Genomic DNA, 13,968 nt, shown 5'->3' with positions numbered 1-13,968 from the left:
GTTGTACCGTGTGCAGTCATTGAAAATAAGTTATTTGTTATGTTCTTCACAGAAAATGAGGCCAATAAGTTTGAGTTTGAAGAAATAATAAATAGCAATTTTTCTTTATTGTTAAAATTTAGTGTGTGCTCACATCAACACCTTTGGTCAGGTGTCTTTGTCGTTCTTATTGACGCCAATTAAAGTCTCTTTTAGTGTCCGCTGCACGGTGTGGGAGGATCCCCTGCCTCTCCCCGTTGCTGGCAGCCCCTCGCCGGCAACCGGCTCTGGGTCGGCTTGGAAAGAATGGGATTGTTGGGAGTTAGGAAAACAAAAACTGGGTTGGGTTCGGAAAACGGAGATACCATCGGAGTTCACTAAAACGCAGTCTACAAAACCTTGGGAGCATTACGCACGATCACACGCATAGTCAAAAGGTTGCGGAAAACTGGGCACATTTTTACGCATGAAAATTCTTTATAAATCCCGACTTTGGGAGGAATGTTGCGACGGCAAATTTCACCTTGCTTCACACAACTTTTTCTTGCGTAACAGGTTTTATAAATGAGGCACCAGGTCTTTGCCAGCTCCACAATGGTAAACACAAATATGAAAGACAAGGAAAAACTGCACTCTGATGGAAGACAGAAAGAAAGTGCAAACTAGGATTTTTTTGGTTAAACTTTTGGTAAAATTTGGTGAATTATTTAGCCCCCTTCCTTGTTTGTTAGCACGTTTAGAGTGGTACCAATGCATGCCTGATGTTTTCCCGTTTAATTCCATAGCATAGTCTTCATCCTACCAGCAAAAGTGAGCTCACTACAACCTCTCATATAGCCTACAACGAATTGAAATTGCGGTCAACCTGCAAATAATTTCTAATGTATTTAATGTTTCAAAAACAGAAATTATTAAACACGTTAAGTTTGACAGCACTAAATGGTACGATAATTTTCAGAATCATGATGCACACCCATGTTGATAGCTGACTATGAATTCGCTAAGATAGGGATAAAGGCAGCCTATTATAAAGACTCTTGCTCTGTGAGCTTTTTGCATTTTGCTGCATCAGTCTCGAGAGAATTGGCCCTCTTTTCTTTTAATTTTTCCCATCCACCTTTCTCCTTACGTTTTCTACTAGCCATTGTCACTAAGGCATGGATACCCGACCCGACGATATTTAGAAATTATGGTCTGGTTCGGGCCGGGCTCGGTTACATCAGCGTGATAAGACATTTGTTGTAAAATGGTGCTGCGGCTCCTTTAAGAGAGCTCATGTGTCTCTGTGTGTAGCCTATGTGTCTATGTGGAAGCTGGTCAGAAGAGAGATAGAGAAAGAGGAGCAGACGTGTAAATGCGACCAGAGCAGAGTTATTCATGTTATAACGGCGGCCCTGGAGGTACCGAGTCTCCCCTGGTTTTCTGATCACGGTCGGAAACAAAGCAAGCAGTGAAGGTTAACACATTGAACATTTTAACAGCTTATTAACGTGAGCTTGTTGCCCCGTGTGCGCTGATGCCCTCATCTGTTGACATTTCCGAATGCCTTCCTACAGTCGCTTAATAAAAGCTTTCCACACAAACAAACGTATGCCTACATGTGTCATTAGTATGAGAAAAAAAAAAAGAGATTTTAACGGTGTCGGGCTCGGGCTCAGACATAAATCTCTTGATGCCTGTCAGGCTCGGGCCGGGCTCGGTCACGGTTCTGTCGGACGCGAGCCGGGTTTGGACAGAAAAATTCGGCCCGATCCGGACTCTAATTGTCACATCTAATGATGTCGGCATACTCTTCTTCCTCAGTTTTTTTTACACGTAGCATATAATTGACCGTATTAGCGCCCCCTGTTGTTGGCTGTTAATATTGCGTTATTAGACTTTTTTTGTGCCGACGGCCTTCGGTTGGACGTTTCCCGAACGCTGACGATTGTCAGTCCGTCCCTGATGGCCAACCACACCAATACTATGTTCCTGCAGTACCGGAGGCTGTATTTTCAGGATCTCATTTATATGACCGCATTTCCAGGACCCTAGTTTTTTCTTTACTCTGTACCGGAGGCTGCGTTTTCAGGACCGCATTTCTAGGACCCTAGTTTTTCCCAACAACACCCATCCGGGTTCAACCCCAGTCACAGAGCTTCAAGATTATCTTGAACACAACTGGATCTGGTTTTTGTAACAACACAAACAACTTCTAGTCCGTCTAAGCACCTGAAAAAGAACCACACTTGGTTCTTTTTTGAGGAAATAACAGCTTTACATACATACATCACCTTGCAGTAATCTATACAGTAGTACAGCACAACATTCAAGAGTCTGATGCTGACAGAGCATCTGCCCGACTGGGTAAAAACAATCCATCGCATCAAACTGTGGTTTGGGCCATGCAAAGAGTTCAAAAAAGGTTATTGAGAAGTGGTCTGTATAGAACAGAGGAACACTAGCCAAGCCAACATAGACTTCATAATGTTACCAAAATTTTCTCCTCAGACCCAGGCTCTTGGTGGGCAGCCATCTGCTGCTGCCAGGTGGGACACAGAGACGGATACAGATTCATAATAATTATACCAGTTGGTATGATGAACGGTGGCAATTATAGTAACAACAAAGATAACGGAACTATGACTAGAAATAATAGTTGTAGCAGTTCAGGGCGTAGCAGGGTGTTGCGTGGCATAGTAGGGCATAGCAGTGTGTTTACATATGGGGGTTCCCATGTACCGTCTTCCCCTGCCACCCTGCCAAGATCTCTCGCTACCCCTTGCCACCTCATGTAAAATTTTCTAGATCCGCCACTGGCGCTCAGGCCCTAATGAATAAGGCCTATTATTATTTTAATTTCCAGTTAGTTTCTTGATCTCTCGTTTCTGAAATGTTTTGCAGATGTGCTGTTAAGTGGACAATTTCACATAGCCTATTTAGCCTACTTTTTGAGGACTTGTAAAACTCTGAAGATTAATAATCCCCTAAATTCGCCAAAGGTTTTGAAATTTCTTATTACTGTATAGATTTAATACTTCATTGCTATGGAAATAAGCCTGTTGTTCAAATGAACCTGATTATGCCCGCTCGGGCGCTTGAGTAAATAAATAAATTAAATATTTGGCAGCCGTTGTGTGCAGTAAACTTTCTTTTCTTTAAACTTTTCTTTTAACAAGCCTGTACTGATGCGATGACCAGTTATAGTTTTAGTGCTAGTAGATCTACTAAGAGGTGTGGATTAATTCAGGTAGGACTGTGTGTAGACATATTTTATTATGTGTATTATGAGGTGGTCCGTGATAAATTTTGATTATAAATAGTGTTTGAAAACCCCTGCTCTAGCCGTATGGTATTAATAGCCTATAAAAAAATAGTAGGATCGTAATATTGATTTCTATTGATGAAAAGTAGCTAAGTACATTTACTTAAGTATTGTATTATATACTTAAGTACAATTTTGAGGGATAGGCTACTTGTACCATTTCATGCCACTTAATACTTCCACTCCACATCAGAGGATGATATAAACTTTATTCTCTACAAGCATATATTTGATCATTATTACTACAGATTGTTTTACATAGAAAATATATCTTTAGATTATGATACACTGTCATAGAGTTCTACCCCAAAGTCAATGAAATGTTTTAAAAAGTTTATAAATTAGATTAAACTTGACCAGATATGGCACTGAAATATTGCTTAAATGTTATTGCATCAGTTACAGGTTAAATTATATATAATGATATAACACTATTGAAAATGGCCCTTCTGCATAATTAGTACTTTTGATCAGTACATTTTGCTGATAAAAGTTTTGTATTTTTAATTTAGTTCATTTTTAATGCAAAAATATAATGAGTATTTATATTGATGATGTTAATAGCAGCTGTAGCTTGCTTCCTGAGCTGTATCGGCCTGTACAGAAAGCAAACTACAGCTGCCATTAACATCTGTTGTTGAAGAGTTTAAGGTGGCCAAAGCCGTTGCAAATGAGAAATTGTTCTCAATTGACTGACCTGGATAAATAACCACAAAGACATCATGGGGGACGGTCAAACAAGGCAGGCTGGGCCTAGGAGTCATAACCAGAGCTAGGTGGAGGGACGCTAATGCCAAAGGTCGCCGCAGCCTAGTCCAGGAAGAGCTTCGTATGGTGGAGGAGGAGGAAAGGCAAGCGAGGGCAGCAGCCATGAAAAACCAGGGGAGGTGGACATGTTGGGGCGGTATCCAAGGAAGACCATTGGGGTGGAGGGATATAGGGGGCATATCATACTATACTATGACTTTTTTCGACATACTATACTATGATTTTTTTATGACTTTTTTCAACATACTATATTATGACATTTTTATCACTTCTTTCAACATACTATCGTATGACTTTTTTTCAACATACTATACTATGACTTTGTCACTTTTTTTGACATACTATACTATGAGGTGGGAGGTGTTCCAGGCACGTCCAGCTGGGAGGAGGCCTCGGGGGAGACCCAGGACTAGGTGGAGGGATTATCCCCCAGTCGGAGCTGGTTAATGTGGCCCGGGAAAGGGAAGTTTGGGGTCCCCTGCTGGAGCTGCTACCCCCGCGACCCGACCCCGGATAAGCGGATGAAGATGGATGGATGGATGGATATACTATGACTTTTTTCGACATACTATACTGTGACTTTTTTATCACTTTGTTTGACATACTATAATATGACTTTTTTAACATACTATACTATGAATTTTTTTAATCACTTTTTTCGACATACTATACTATGACTTTTTATCACTTTCTTCAACATACTGTATCGACATACTATACTAGAGGTGTGAATCTTCACTGATCTCCCGATTCGATTACAGTTATCGTGTCAGCGATTCGATTCGATATCTCGATGCATCACGATGCGTCAACATCTTTTTTTCTATTAAAGCCATATAGGATATTTGACTTGACAAGCTTACATTGTCAAGTGCAATGCCCAAGCTGCAATAAGTACTATGACTTTTTTATCACTTTTTTCGACATACTAAGTCATTTTTAATCACGTCTTCGACATAATATATCATGACTTTTTTATCACTTTTTTGACATACTATACTATGACTTTTTAATCCCTTTTATCGACATACTATGACTTTTTTTCGACTTTTTTCAACATGCTATACTATGACTTTTGTATCACGTTTTTCGAAATACTATACTCTGACTTTTCATCACTTTTTTCAACATGCTATACTATGACTTTTTTATCACTTTTTTCAACATACTATGCCATTACTTTTTTCGACATACTATACTAGAACTTTTTTCAACATTCTATACTAGGACTTTTTTATTACTTTTTCAACATTCTATACTAACTTAGCTCTAGGGATCTTATTCTCCGGAGTCCTTATCTTTTTTCGCCCAGCAGTTTTCCTTATATTAGGGTAGCACCTAAATCACTGTCGCCGTGGTCCTGCTCTGCGCCTTGCTATGCCCTGCTACACCCTGCTACGTCCTGCTACGCCTTGCTACGTCCTGCTATGCCCTGCACTGCCCTGCTATGCCCTGCTACGTCCTGCTATGCCCTGCAGTGCCCTGCTACACCCTGCTACGCCATGAACTACTACAACAATTATTTCTAGTCATAGTTCCATTATTTTTATTGTTACTATTATTGCCACTGTTCATCACACCCCCAACCAGCACCGTCAGACACCGCTTATCAAGAGCCTGGGTCTGTCCGAGGTTTCTCCTTAAAAGGAAGTTTTCCTCACCACCCGAGGTTTCTCTCTAAAAGGGAGTTTTCCTCGCCACTGTCGCACTAAATGCTTGCTCTTGGGGGAATTACTGGAATTGTTGGGTCTTTGTAAATTATAGTGTGGTCTAGACCTACTCTATCTGTAAAGTGTCTCGAGATAACTCTTGTTATCATTTGATACTATAAATAAAATTGAATTGAATTGAATTTCTTGACATATTATACTATGACTTTTTTTGACATACTATACTAAGACTTTTTTATCACTTTATTCGACATATCATACTATGACTTTTTTGAAATACTATACTATATACAAATAATTTCTTACCCCATAACGTCTGCCTCCAATTGAGTCCTCAACCAAATACCACTGCCAAAGAGTTTACTTCCAGATCACGGTGTGGATTGGAAAGGAAGGTGACGTGAACACAGTGGATTGGGGATGGAAACTGGTGGACAACCGGTTCCTGCCAGTTATGACTAGTAAGACTGCTGCCCCAGAAAGCCTCCTGCAGATGATCCTGTAATTGCACAACTGCCTGCCGAACACAACGGTGCAGTTGCAGGGCATATGGACTACCATGCATGCCTGCTTGTGGACCATGTCAAGTTGGGAATTGTGAGAATCACTATAATCAACCTCTATGGGAGGAAGAGTGTGACGACTAATGGTAAATCTAGTGAAGGCCAAAAAATATACTGAATAAGTGTTATGGGCAGCTCTCTCTCCGCCCTGTTTTGGTGTTTTGGTGTTATTGTTCTGTTTGTCTGTGTGTCTCTGTGTGTATCTGTGCTTTTCCACCTGGAGTGCTGGAGGTGTGTTCAGAGGAAAGTAGGTCAAGGGGCGTGGCAAATTAACACTGCACAGCCGTTCCTCACAGCTTCAGCTCATCTCTAAGATTCATTCCAGCAATACTTTAACCCGGGCTGATCACCTCTTCGGCGCCAGTTCGATATCTACACCCATGTGGTAACTTGGCTCTGAGGTCTCTGTTTATTCAAAGTTGTGTCCGTGTTGTCTTGTGCACCCTAGCTTTTGTCTTTGTTCTCCTGAGCTCATACTTACCCTGTGTTTCCGTCCAGTGACCGCTCAGACCTGCTGCCTCCTCCGCTGTGCCTACAAGCTTCCAGCCTCACCATCCAGCCTAATCCTCCACCTGTGGAAACTACTGTGAACTCTTCCCTGCCTGTCCGCCTCGTGTCTCGTACGACCTGGATCCTTCCCCCTCGGCTCGCCTCGGAACTCGGACCAGCCAGGCGATTCCCCGCTCAGACAGAACCCACACTGTATCTCTGAGTACTCTTTTAGTTCATTAAAACCTTTACAAACTGCGTTCATTGTCTGTGTGTGAAATCTCTGCGTTCTGGGTCAGCACAAGCACCTAACAATAAGAGGAAACTACTGAAGAAAATAGAAAACGATATGTATAAAAAAAGAAAAGTATTAAAGTATAAAACAAAATGCATTATAAAAAAATATTAAATCTATAAAAAAAAATAAAACACAAAAACTAAAAGGGGTTAGCAGTACTGAGCCTTCACATGGCAGCCCTGTTTTGACAAATTTTACAGTACCACACTGTTCTAATAAATTTATTCAAACGATATGAGAAAGGAGAAATATGCAATTACTTAAGGGAAATTGTATTATTAAATTGTATGTAATTGTATTCACCCTTATTTTTCACATAAATATGCTTGTAACCAATTGCTTTAATATATAATTGTACTTGTAATCACTTATCTATCATGCAAAAATGCTAATTAGAATATTACATAGCCAAAACATGTATCAGGAACCAGTATTCCTGGTCTAGGAGGAATACAAATGAGTAATGGTCATTTTAAGGAGAAAATGGGGCCAGTAAACTGATGTTTTTAAGTACATCTGATACTACTGTAAACCACTGAGAAATCTTGTGTTAGAATTAGTTTGGGGTCAAGCCATATTTGCAGCTGACTATACTATACAATTACTTTTGTATAGTATTGTTATGCACCTTTTTTTTTTCTACACTGCTTTAAGTGCTACATTTTATTTAAATGTGAAGGACATAACTTTTGGAAGAAAGGTTTAAGAACAAGTGATATCCAAAAACATTTAAAGTGTATCTTTTTTTGACATGCTGTACTATGACTTTTTCTTTTACACAGTTTACTATGACTTTTGGGACATACTATAGCACTTTCTTTGACATACTATACTATGACGTTTTATGACTTTTTCCAACATGCTTTATTTTGACTTATTTTTACATACTGTACTATGACTTTTTTCTATGACTATTATGGTATGCACCAACCATGTCAGATGCTCTGCTACAGATGTGAAAGCCCCCTAAGTTGTTTCAAATCATCACTGACAATGACTTCTCACCAGCCCTTGAACGTTGTGATATTTCTCTTTCAGTGGAATTCTAATATATATATTTTTATATATATACACCTTAATATGTGTATGTGGCCCAGGATAAGACCTATTGTTGTTTTTCCTGGACACACCTGAATCTGGAAAAAAACAGTTACAAATGCGCATGCAGTATGGGTTGTATATAACATTGTATAGATCTGTTACAACAGTGTTACATTCTTTAGTTAGCAAATGTTAATGAAGAATGTTAAGGCCCAACAGTTTGTTTTTATATCAATGTATTAATGTTTTATTCTAATTACAATAAACAGAATATATCAGTCCCTTATTTGTACAAAAATACCTGAAAAGGTTACAATTAAGATATATAAGCCATTCAACTATTTACAGATTTAAGCAAAGCACATTTTGAATACAGGACATAAAACAAAAAAGAAGAGATAAGTTACTGTTTTTGCCTTCCCTGAAATACATAAGAGTTTATATATTTTATATATTGATATATTTTTACTCTACTCATTTGTACAGCCACGGTTTCTTGCATTGTGACAATATTATGATGCATGAGTCCAGATAAGTGATCAATCCATCTTGGCAGGATCGGGGCCAAATTACTTTTAGATCCAAAAATAAACAGAAAATACAAGCATTCAAGATTCAAGAGTGCTGTTTTCTGTTTTTAAGTTTCATTTCATCGAGAACTTATTCAAATTGCAAGCTTTGTTTGAGAGGACCAGTCCCCTCTGAACAGTAGCTTTGTCTGTCATTTGGTCGTCATATCAAGTCTGGTTTTTGCAGAGAAAGAGAAGTCATCAGAGTCTGTAGTTACCTGGCTACCAAAACGGAGATTGGCCTCCAATGTCACATTTCATTTACACGTTTGAGTGTCTAATTGTAATATGATTAAATTAATCAGATTAGATTATAACTATTCTAATTTACTAGAATTGAGAAGACATGTTTTTTGAATTGGTCACCTGTTGTTGTCAAATGACATTGTTAGAGATAGGGTTTATAACAGCTCAGGTAGCCAGGCAAGCATTTTTTTTAAATAAACAGCTTAAACAATAGAATAAACAACACCGTTAACTGTACTCTTTTAATAGTACTGGACCTACTCCATCTTGCTGCAAGGATATTTTTCAAGTAATAAAACTAGCAGATTGGTGGTGCCCATGACTAAAATAAAGTCTGTTGTAACAACTCCCAGCTTAATAAAATAAAAACTAAAATATTTATGAATCAATCATCCTCATCTTGTACATAAAAGTCAGAGAGGTGATGGACCAGTAGTTTTAATATGCTCCAAGTCAACCCTGAGCAACCCAGTTACATTCATTTCTGTTAAGTGTTATCCAAATCCCCTGATTTATTTTTCATATGTTCACTAATTAAATTTACTTTCTGCCTTTTGCATTTAGACTAAGTGAATATGTATCTATGCAAATACTCACTCCACCTTAAAGGCTACATGTCCCTCACATGTTGACATGGTAATTCATATCAGTCATAAAAAGTTTATATACAGACAGTATATGAGGGAGTTGAGGGGATGAGTGCAGAGTGGGAAGACTGAATCAAATGTATGGGGACTTAGATTAGAATTTAGAAACAGCAAGCATCAACATTTCAGTGACGTCTCAAAAGCTTAAGATGACTTTCAGCAACTACAAAATAATGTATGTATTGTTATAATCCAGATTTCTCTTAATAACCTCATATTGAATATCAGTGACAGAATCTTTACTAAATTAGGTCTCTTCATTCAGCTGAAAGGAGGTCAGTGCTGAAACCCATCTAACAATGTTGCTATGTAAGGTATCAATTACATGGAATTCTCACATAACTGTTCATTGTAGTATGTCAAATTGTGACAATCCGATACCGTGTCTGTATGTATGTTGGAGGGACTGCTGTTATGCATTTCTTCAATTATATCTAATCTAAGCATTTAAAGATTTTCATTGAGAAGGTTTAACTTGAACGTAAAGGGCGTTTTTGTTCTACATCTACATTTCTTTCTTCAAGGCGAGTTGTTTGACAGTGAATTATGAGAACGTTGAGGCTTACTTGACCCAGTTTCCCAAAACATTTGTGGCTTCATTACTTTAATTCATATCTATTTTTCCTAGTTTAGGTCACCACAAAAGAGTGCAACGAGAACCTGTTTTTATAGATCTGGGAGAAACGAGAAGAGTAATTAAAGGTGTACAAAACAACATAGTGAGTAATGTTTTGGGAAACTTGGGTATTGCTTTTGTTTTCAATTTCAAAACACTCCACCTGTCATCTATTGGAATCACAATGTTAACCCTAGTGTGCTTTAAAACATCACTTCATTCATATTGATGATGACAAAAATGATTTTTGAATAAACAAAATTGAACAATAGATGCTATGCCATTACAATAATAATAATTATAATAATAAATCACACTGGTCAATCATTTCATTGTAATGACAATAGAAAACAGTACAGAACAGCGCTGAGAAAAAGAAATCTAAAAGGTTCAAGTAATCAGTCACATCCAGATAAATAAATACATTTTGCTGCAGCAATACTTAAAAAAATGGAGTCACTGTATCTTAGATAAATAATAGTGACCATGCACAGGGGTCAATATGATGCGGCTATTCTGCATCTCAGATGTTCAATATACTGTAGGATAAACTGCAAAGTACATAATCATGGCTGTTGATGTTGCATTACAGGTCAGTACAAATACTGTAGATATCTAATTGTCTGCTGGCTGTTGACCCAACCAGAGCACCCACCAAAGCTGCGACTGAATAAAACTTTTAAATGTTTAGCTTTTAGGAAATGTCACGTATAGTCGAGGAATAACAAAAAATTAGAAAACATTTTGTAGTGCGACATTTCAAAGAGGGTGATTCTGAACTGAATTTACTGGGCAGTGCTGCAATTGCACTGTCTGGGACAAATATAGGTGTATCCAGTGCCCTCAAACTAACTCAGTAAGAGTTTTATGTCTTCTGTTTTCGGTCTAATGCTCTCATTATCGTAATAAAGGGATGTAGGTTAAAATAATCAAAGTGGGCCCTGTAGTACTTACGCATCCTAAAATTTCCAGTTTTACGTTGCTGCCACACTGCTGACAGTGTATTTTCACAGCAGGCTAAAAAAGTGCGATGAGACCGGGTGAGACAGGCGAGGAGAAGGCAGATATAGAGAGGTATCATTTCAATACTCTTCTCTCTTTACATATCTTTTCTAACACTAACTCTAGCAACAGCTAACTTTTCTGCCTGTCTGCCTAAATTCATAAAGAGGCAGTGTGCAGTAGGCAGGAGGTGTATGTGATACTATTTGTCCACAAGTACTTCCAGGCAGAAAAAAAGGCTGCATTATATGGAATGTAATGCACAGTCTACTAGTGGTGTGGAGTCAGAGCATATTAAACCGTGCTCTTAGCCACATTTACGTCTGACAGCATCTCAACCCAACAGGTACAGTAGGAGGCAATTTGTGGAACAATATGTAAAACCGTTTTAAAAAAAGAGGGTCCAGAACCAGTAAAGATGTTTCCCACAGGATCCACTGTATCTCTGGGCTGATCTAATTTTGATCAGTTTGACAAAAATGGTAACTTTCGTTCCCTTTGATTTGATGAAATGCTAGAGGTCATCCTTCCTGTGCTGAGGTGAATTGAACAAAAGATTGATACTCTCCATTGTCCCACTTTATCTTTTGCAAGAGGTGTCCTCATGCCTTTGCCTGCAGTGAACTACTGCATCTGGGTGCACTTACTATATCCCCCCTCTGAATAATTACCTGGTTTCACTTTTCACCTTTACAATCACTAAAACTGTCTACCTGGTTACAAACTTCCTCTAGCTGTATTACTTATTTCACCCTGAATGACATCATGGTTTGATTAACGCTTATTCATTTATTGTGGAAGTTACATGGGACATACTTTATTGATACGCAGCATGTAATAGAAATAAGCCAAATGACCATATTGTAGCATGTGCGAATAATGAAAAGTTGCCAATATCCAGAATGCAAAAGGTGATCTTCAAAACTATATATTATTAAAGACACTATTGATAACAACATAACTGCAATAAATGCATCATTAAGCAAAAAACCCTGTGTGGTGAGAGATGAGGGTGGACAATGCAGATTTTGTATTGTCCGCAATTAAAAAAATACTTTTAAGAAAACAGATTTTTCCTTAGCCATTTTTCTCCAGGCTAGATTGACTCGACACACCTCAAAAGGATTCAAAAGCAACAGTCTTTCTGGCACCTCCAAATCTAGTCTATGTTGGATTTCCTTACACGCCTATGACACTAGAGGGCGGTGGCACTATCTCACAGTTAAGACAGCGTAGAAGTCATGCACCGTCAAAGGCCACTCCCAGTTTGATGAGTGCAAAACTAAGAGACAATCAACTCTCCATCTACAGTATATTGTTTGAGGACGTGGGATGAAGTTTGAATGAGACTACAGTTTGTTCTCAGAGTGTCGAGTAGCCCACACGCCAAAGCTCGAACTGTCCTGCAGATTGTCCAGTGGAAGTGGAAACGCAATCTCTACACTTGAGCTGCGTGATAAAACTTTGAGTTACTGTGTCCAAGCTTATTGATGACTACCGGTAGCAAGATTGTGGAAGATTTTGCAACAGCATTGACTCAAACGGCAGTGTTAATTTCCTTTCTCTTCTTGACTGAGGAACCTGTATTGCAAGTTGTGCATCCGACTCCTCAAAAACATCCATGCAAAAGGATTCCAACAAGTCAGCAGTCTCCGGCGGACTCACGGCAATATAAAATGACAACGGAACATCAGTCAATTCACCAGCTTCTTGCAAAGATTAAAAACAAAAAAAGAACCAACCAACTGAAGGATTTTTGTTGTTTTGTTTGTTTTAGGCAGTCAGGTCAAGTGATAGGAGTCATGGGGTCAGATGATCTGAATATGTCATAAGGCCACGACGGTACACGGGTGTCTGAGTTTACAAGGCAGCACTCCTCTGTTGAGCTGGTAGAACTCCACCAGCTGAATCAGGTCGGTGAATTTGGTGGCGCCGTCGTCAAGGCTGAAGAAGACTTGGCCGTCCTCTTCACACTGTCAGCAGCAAAGGAGCGAGCAGGGACACAGCACATGACAAGAGAAAAGAAAAGACAAGAACATCAGGCTCTTTTTACTCCTAAAAGGACCATAACAATGGTTTTACACATTTGGGCGTGTTAGCAATAAATCACATACATAACCCATTACTCCTCGCCATTTTGCAAACCATATATTATTTATCTGATTTCCTAAATTGTAGGAAGATCAGTGAGATCAGAGTGAGCAACCGTTTTTTATTAAACTAAGGCCAAAATCACATTATCTTTTTAAGGGTTAAATGGTTTGCCTTCTGGGACTGACATAAATGTCGGCAATAAAGTAAAGATATTGCAACAATATGATAAATAAGAGTGTGCAGCAGCCTTTTGGCATAATTTACTTTAATTTAATTAATACAACTGTCAATGTTAAGGCTGCTTTTATTAAAAAGACATGTCACAAGACACATATTATTACTTTTAACATTCACTGACCGCTACTTAATAAAAGAAAAAACTAATTAAAAGTATATAAAATTATTAAACACCAAGAAATGCATACCGGTAGTATCTGGAAATGTTTGATTTTCTGGTGATGGCACAATGTGAGCACAAACGCCTTGGGGTTACTCTGACTGACTCTCAGCAGAAACAACCTGTGCAACAAAAAAAAGGAAGACACTGTGAGACAAATGACTTAATTTTATGGATGCATTAAGGGAAAAAATACAAAAAATAATTGAACTCTTTTGTTCTTTTGTATTCATATTCGACAAATAGGAAAAGCGCATGTGCACAATGTGTTTTAGCTCCAGCTCC

At 38.6% G+C, this 13,968-nt stretch overlaps 1 pseudogene across 1 annotated transcript in view; it reads right to left on the bottom strand.

Moving 5' to 3' along the window:
- Positions 1-10,468: 10,468 nt before the first annotated feature.
- LOC144519911 (growth factor receptor-bound protein 10-like) overlaps positions 10,469-13,968 on the bottom strand; it is a 69,883-nt pseudogene continuing 66,383 nt past the window's right edge. Inside the window, exons 16-17 of the transcript XR_013502152.1 lie at positions 13,712-13,805; positions 10,469-13,165 (exon numbers count right to left, since the gene is read on the bottom strand). The product of XR_013502152.1 is annotated as a growth factor receptor-bound protein 10-like (transcript). The remainder of the gene's footprint in view (positions 13,166-13,711; positions 13,806-13,968) is intronic.

This window comes from Sander vitreus, chromosome 6, assembly GCF_031162955.1.
Source record: "Sander vitreus isolate 19-12246 chromosome 6, sanVit1, whole genome shotgun sequence".
Classification (NCBI taxonomy): Eukaryota; Metazoa; Chordata; class Actinopteri; order Perciformes; family Percidae; genus Sander; species Sander vitreus.
The sequence above is the reverse complement of the archived record's forward strand: the minus strand, read 5'-3'. Positions and strand labels throughout refer to the sequence as shown.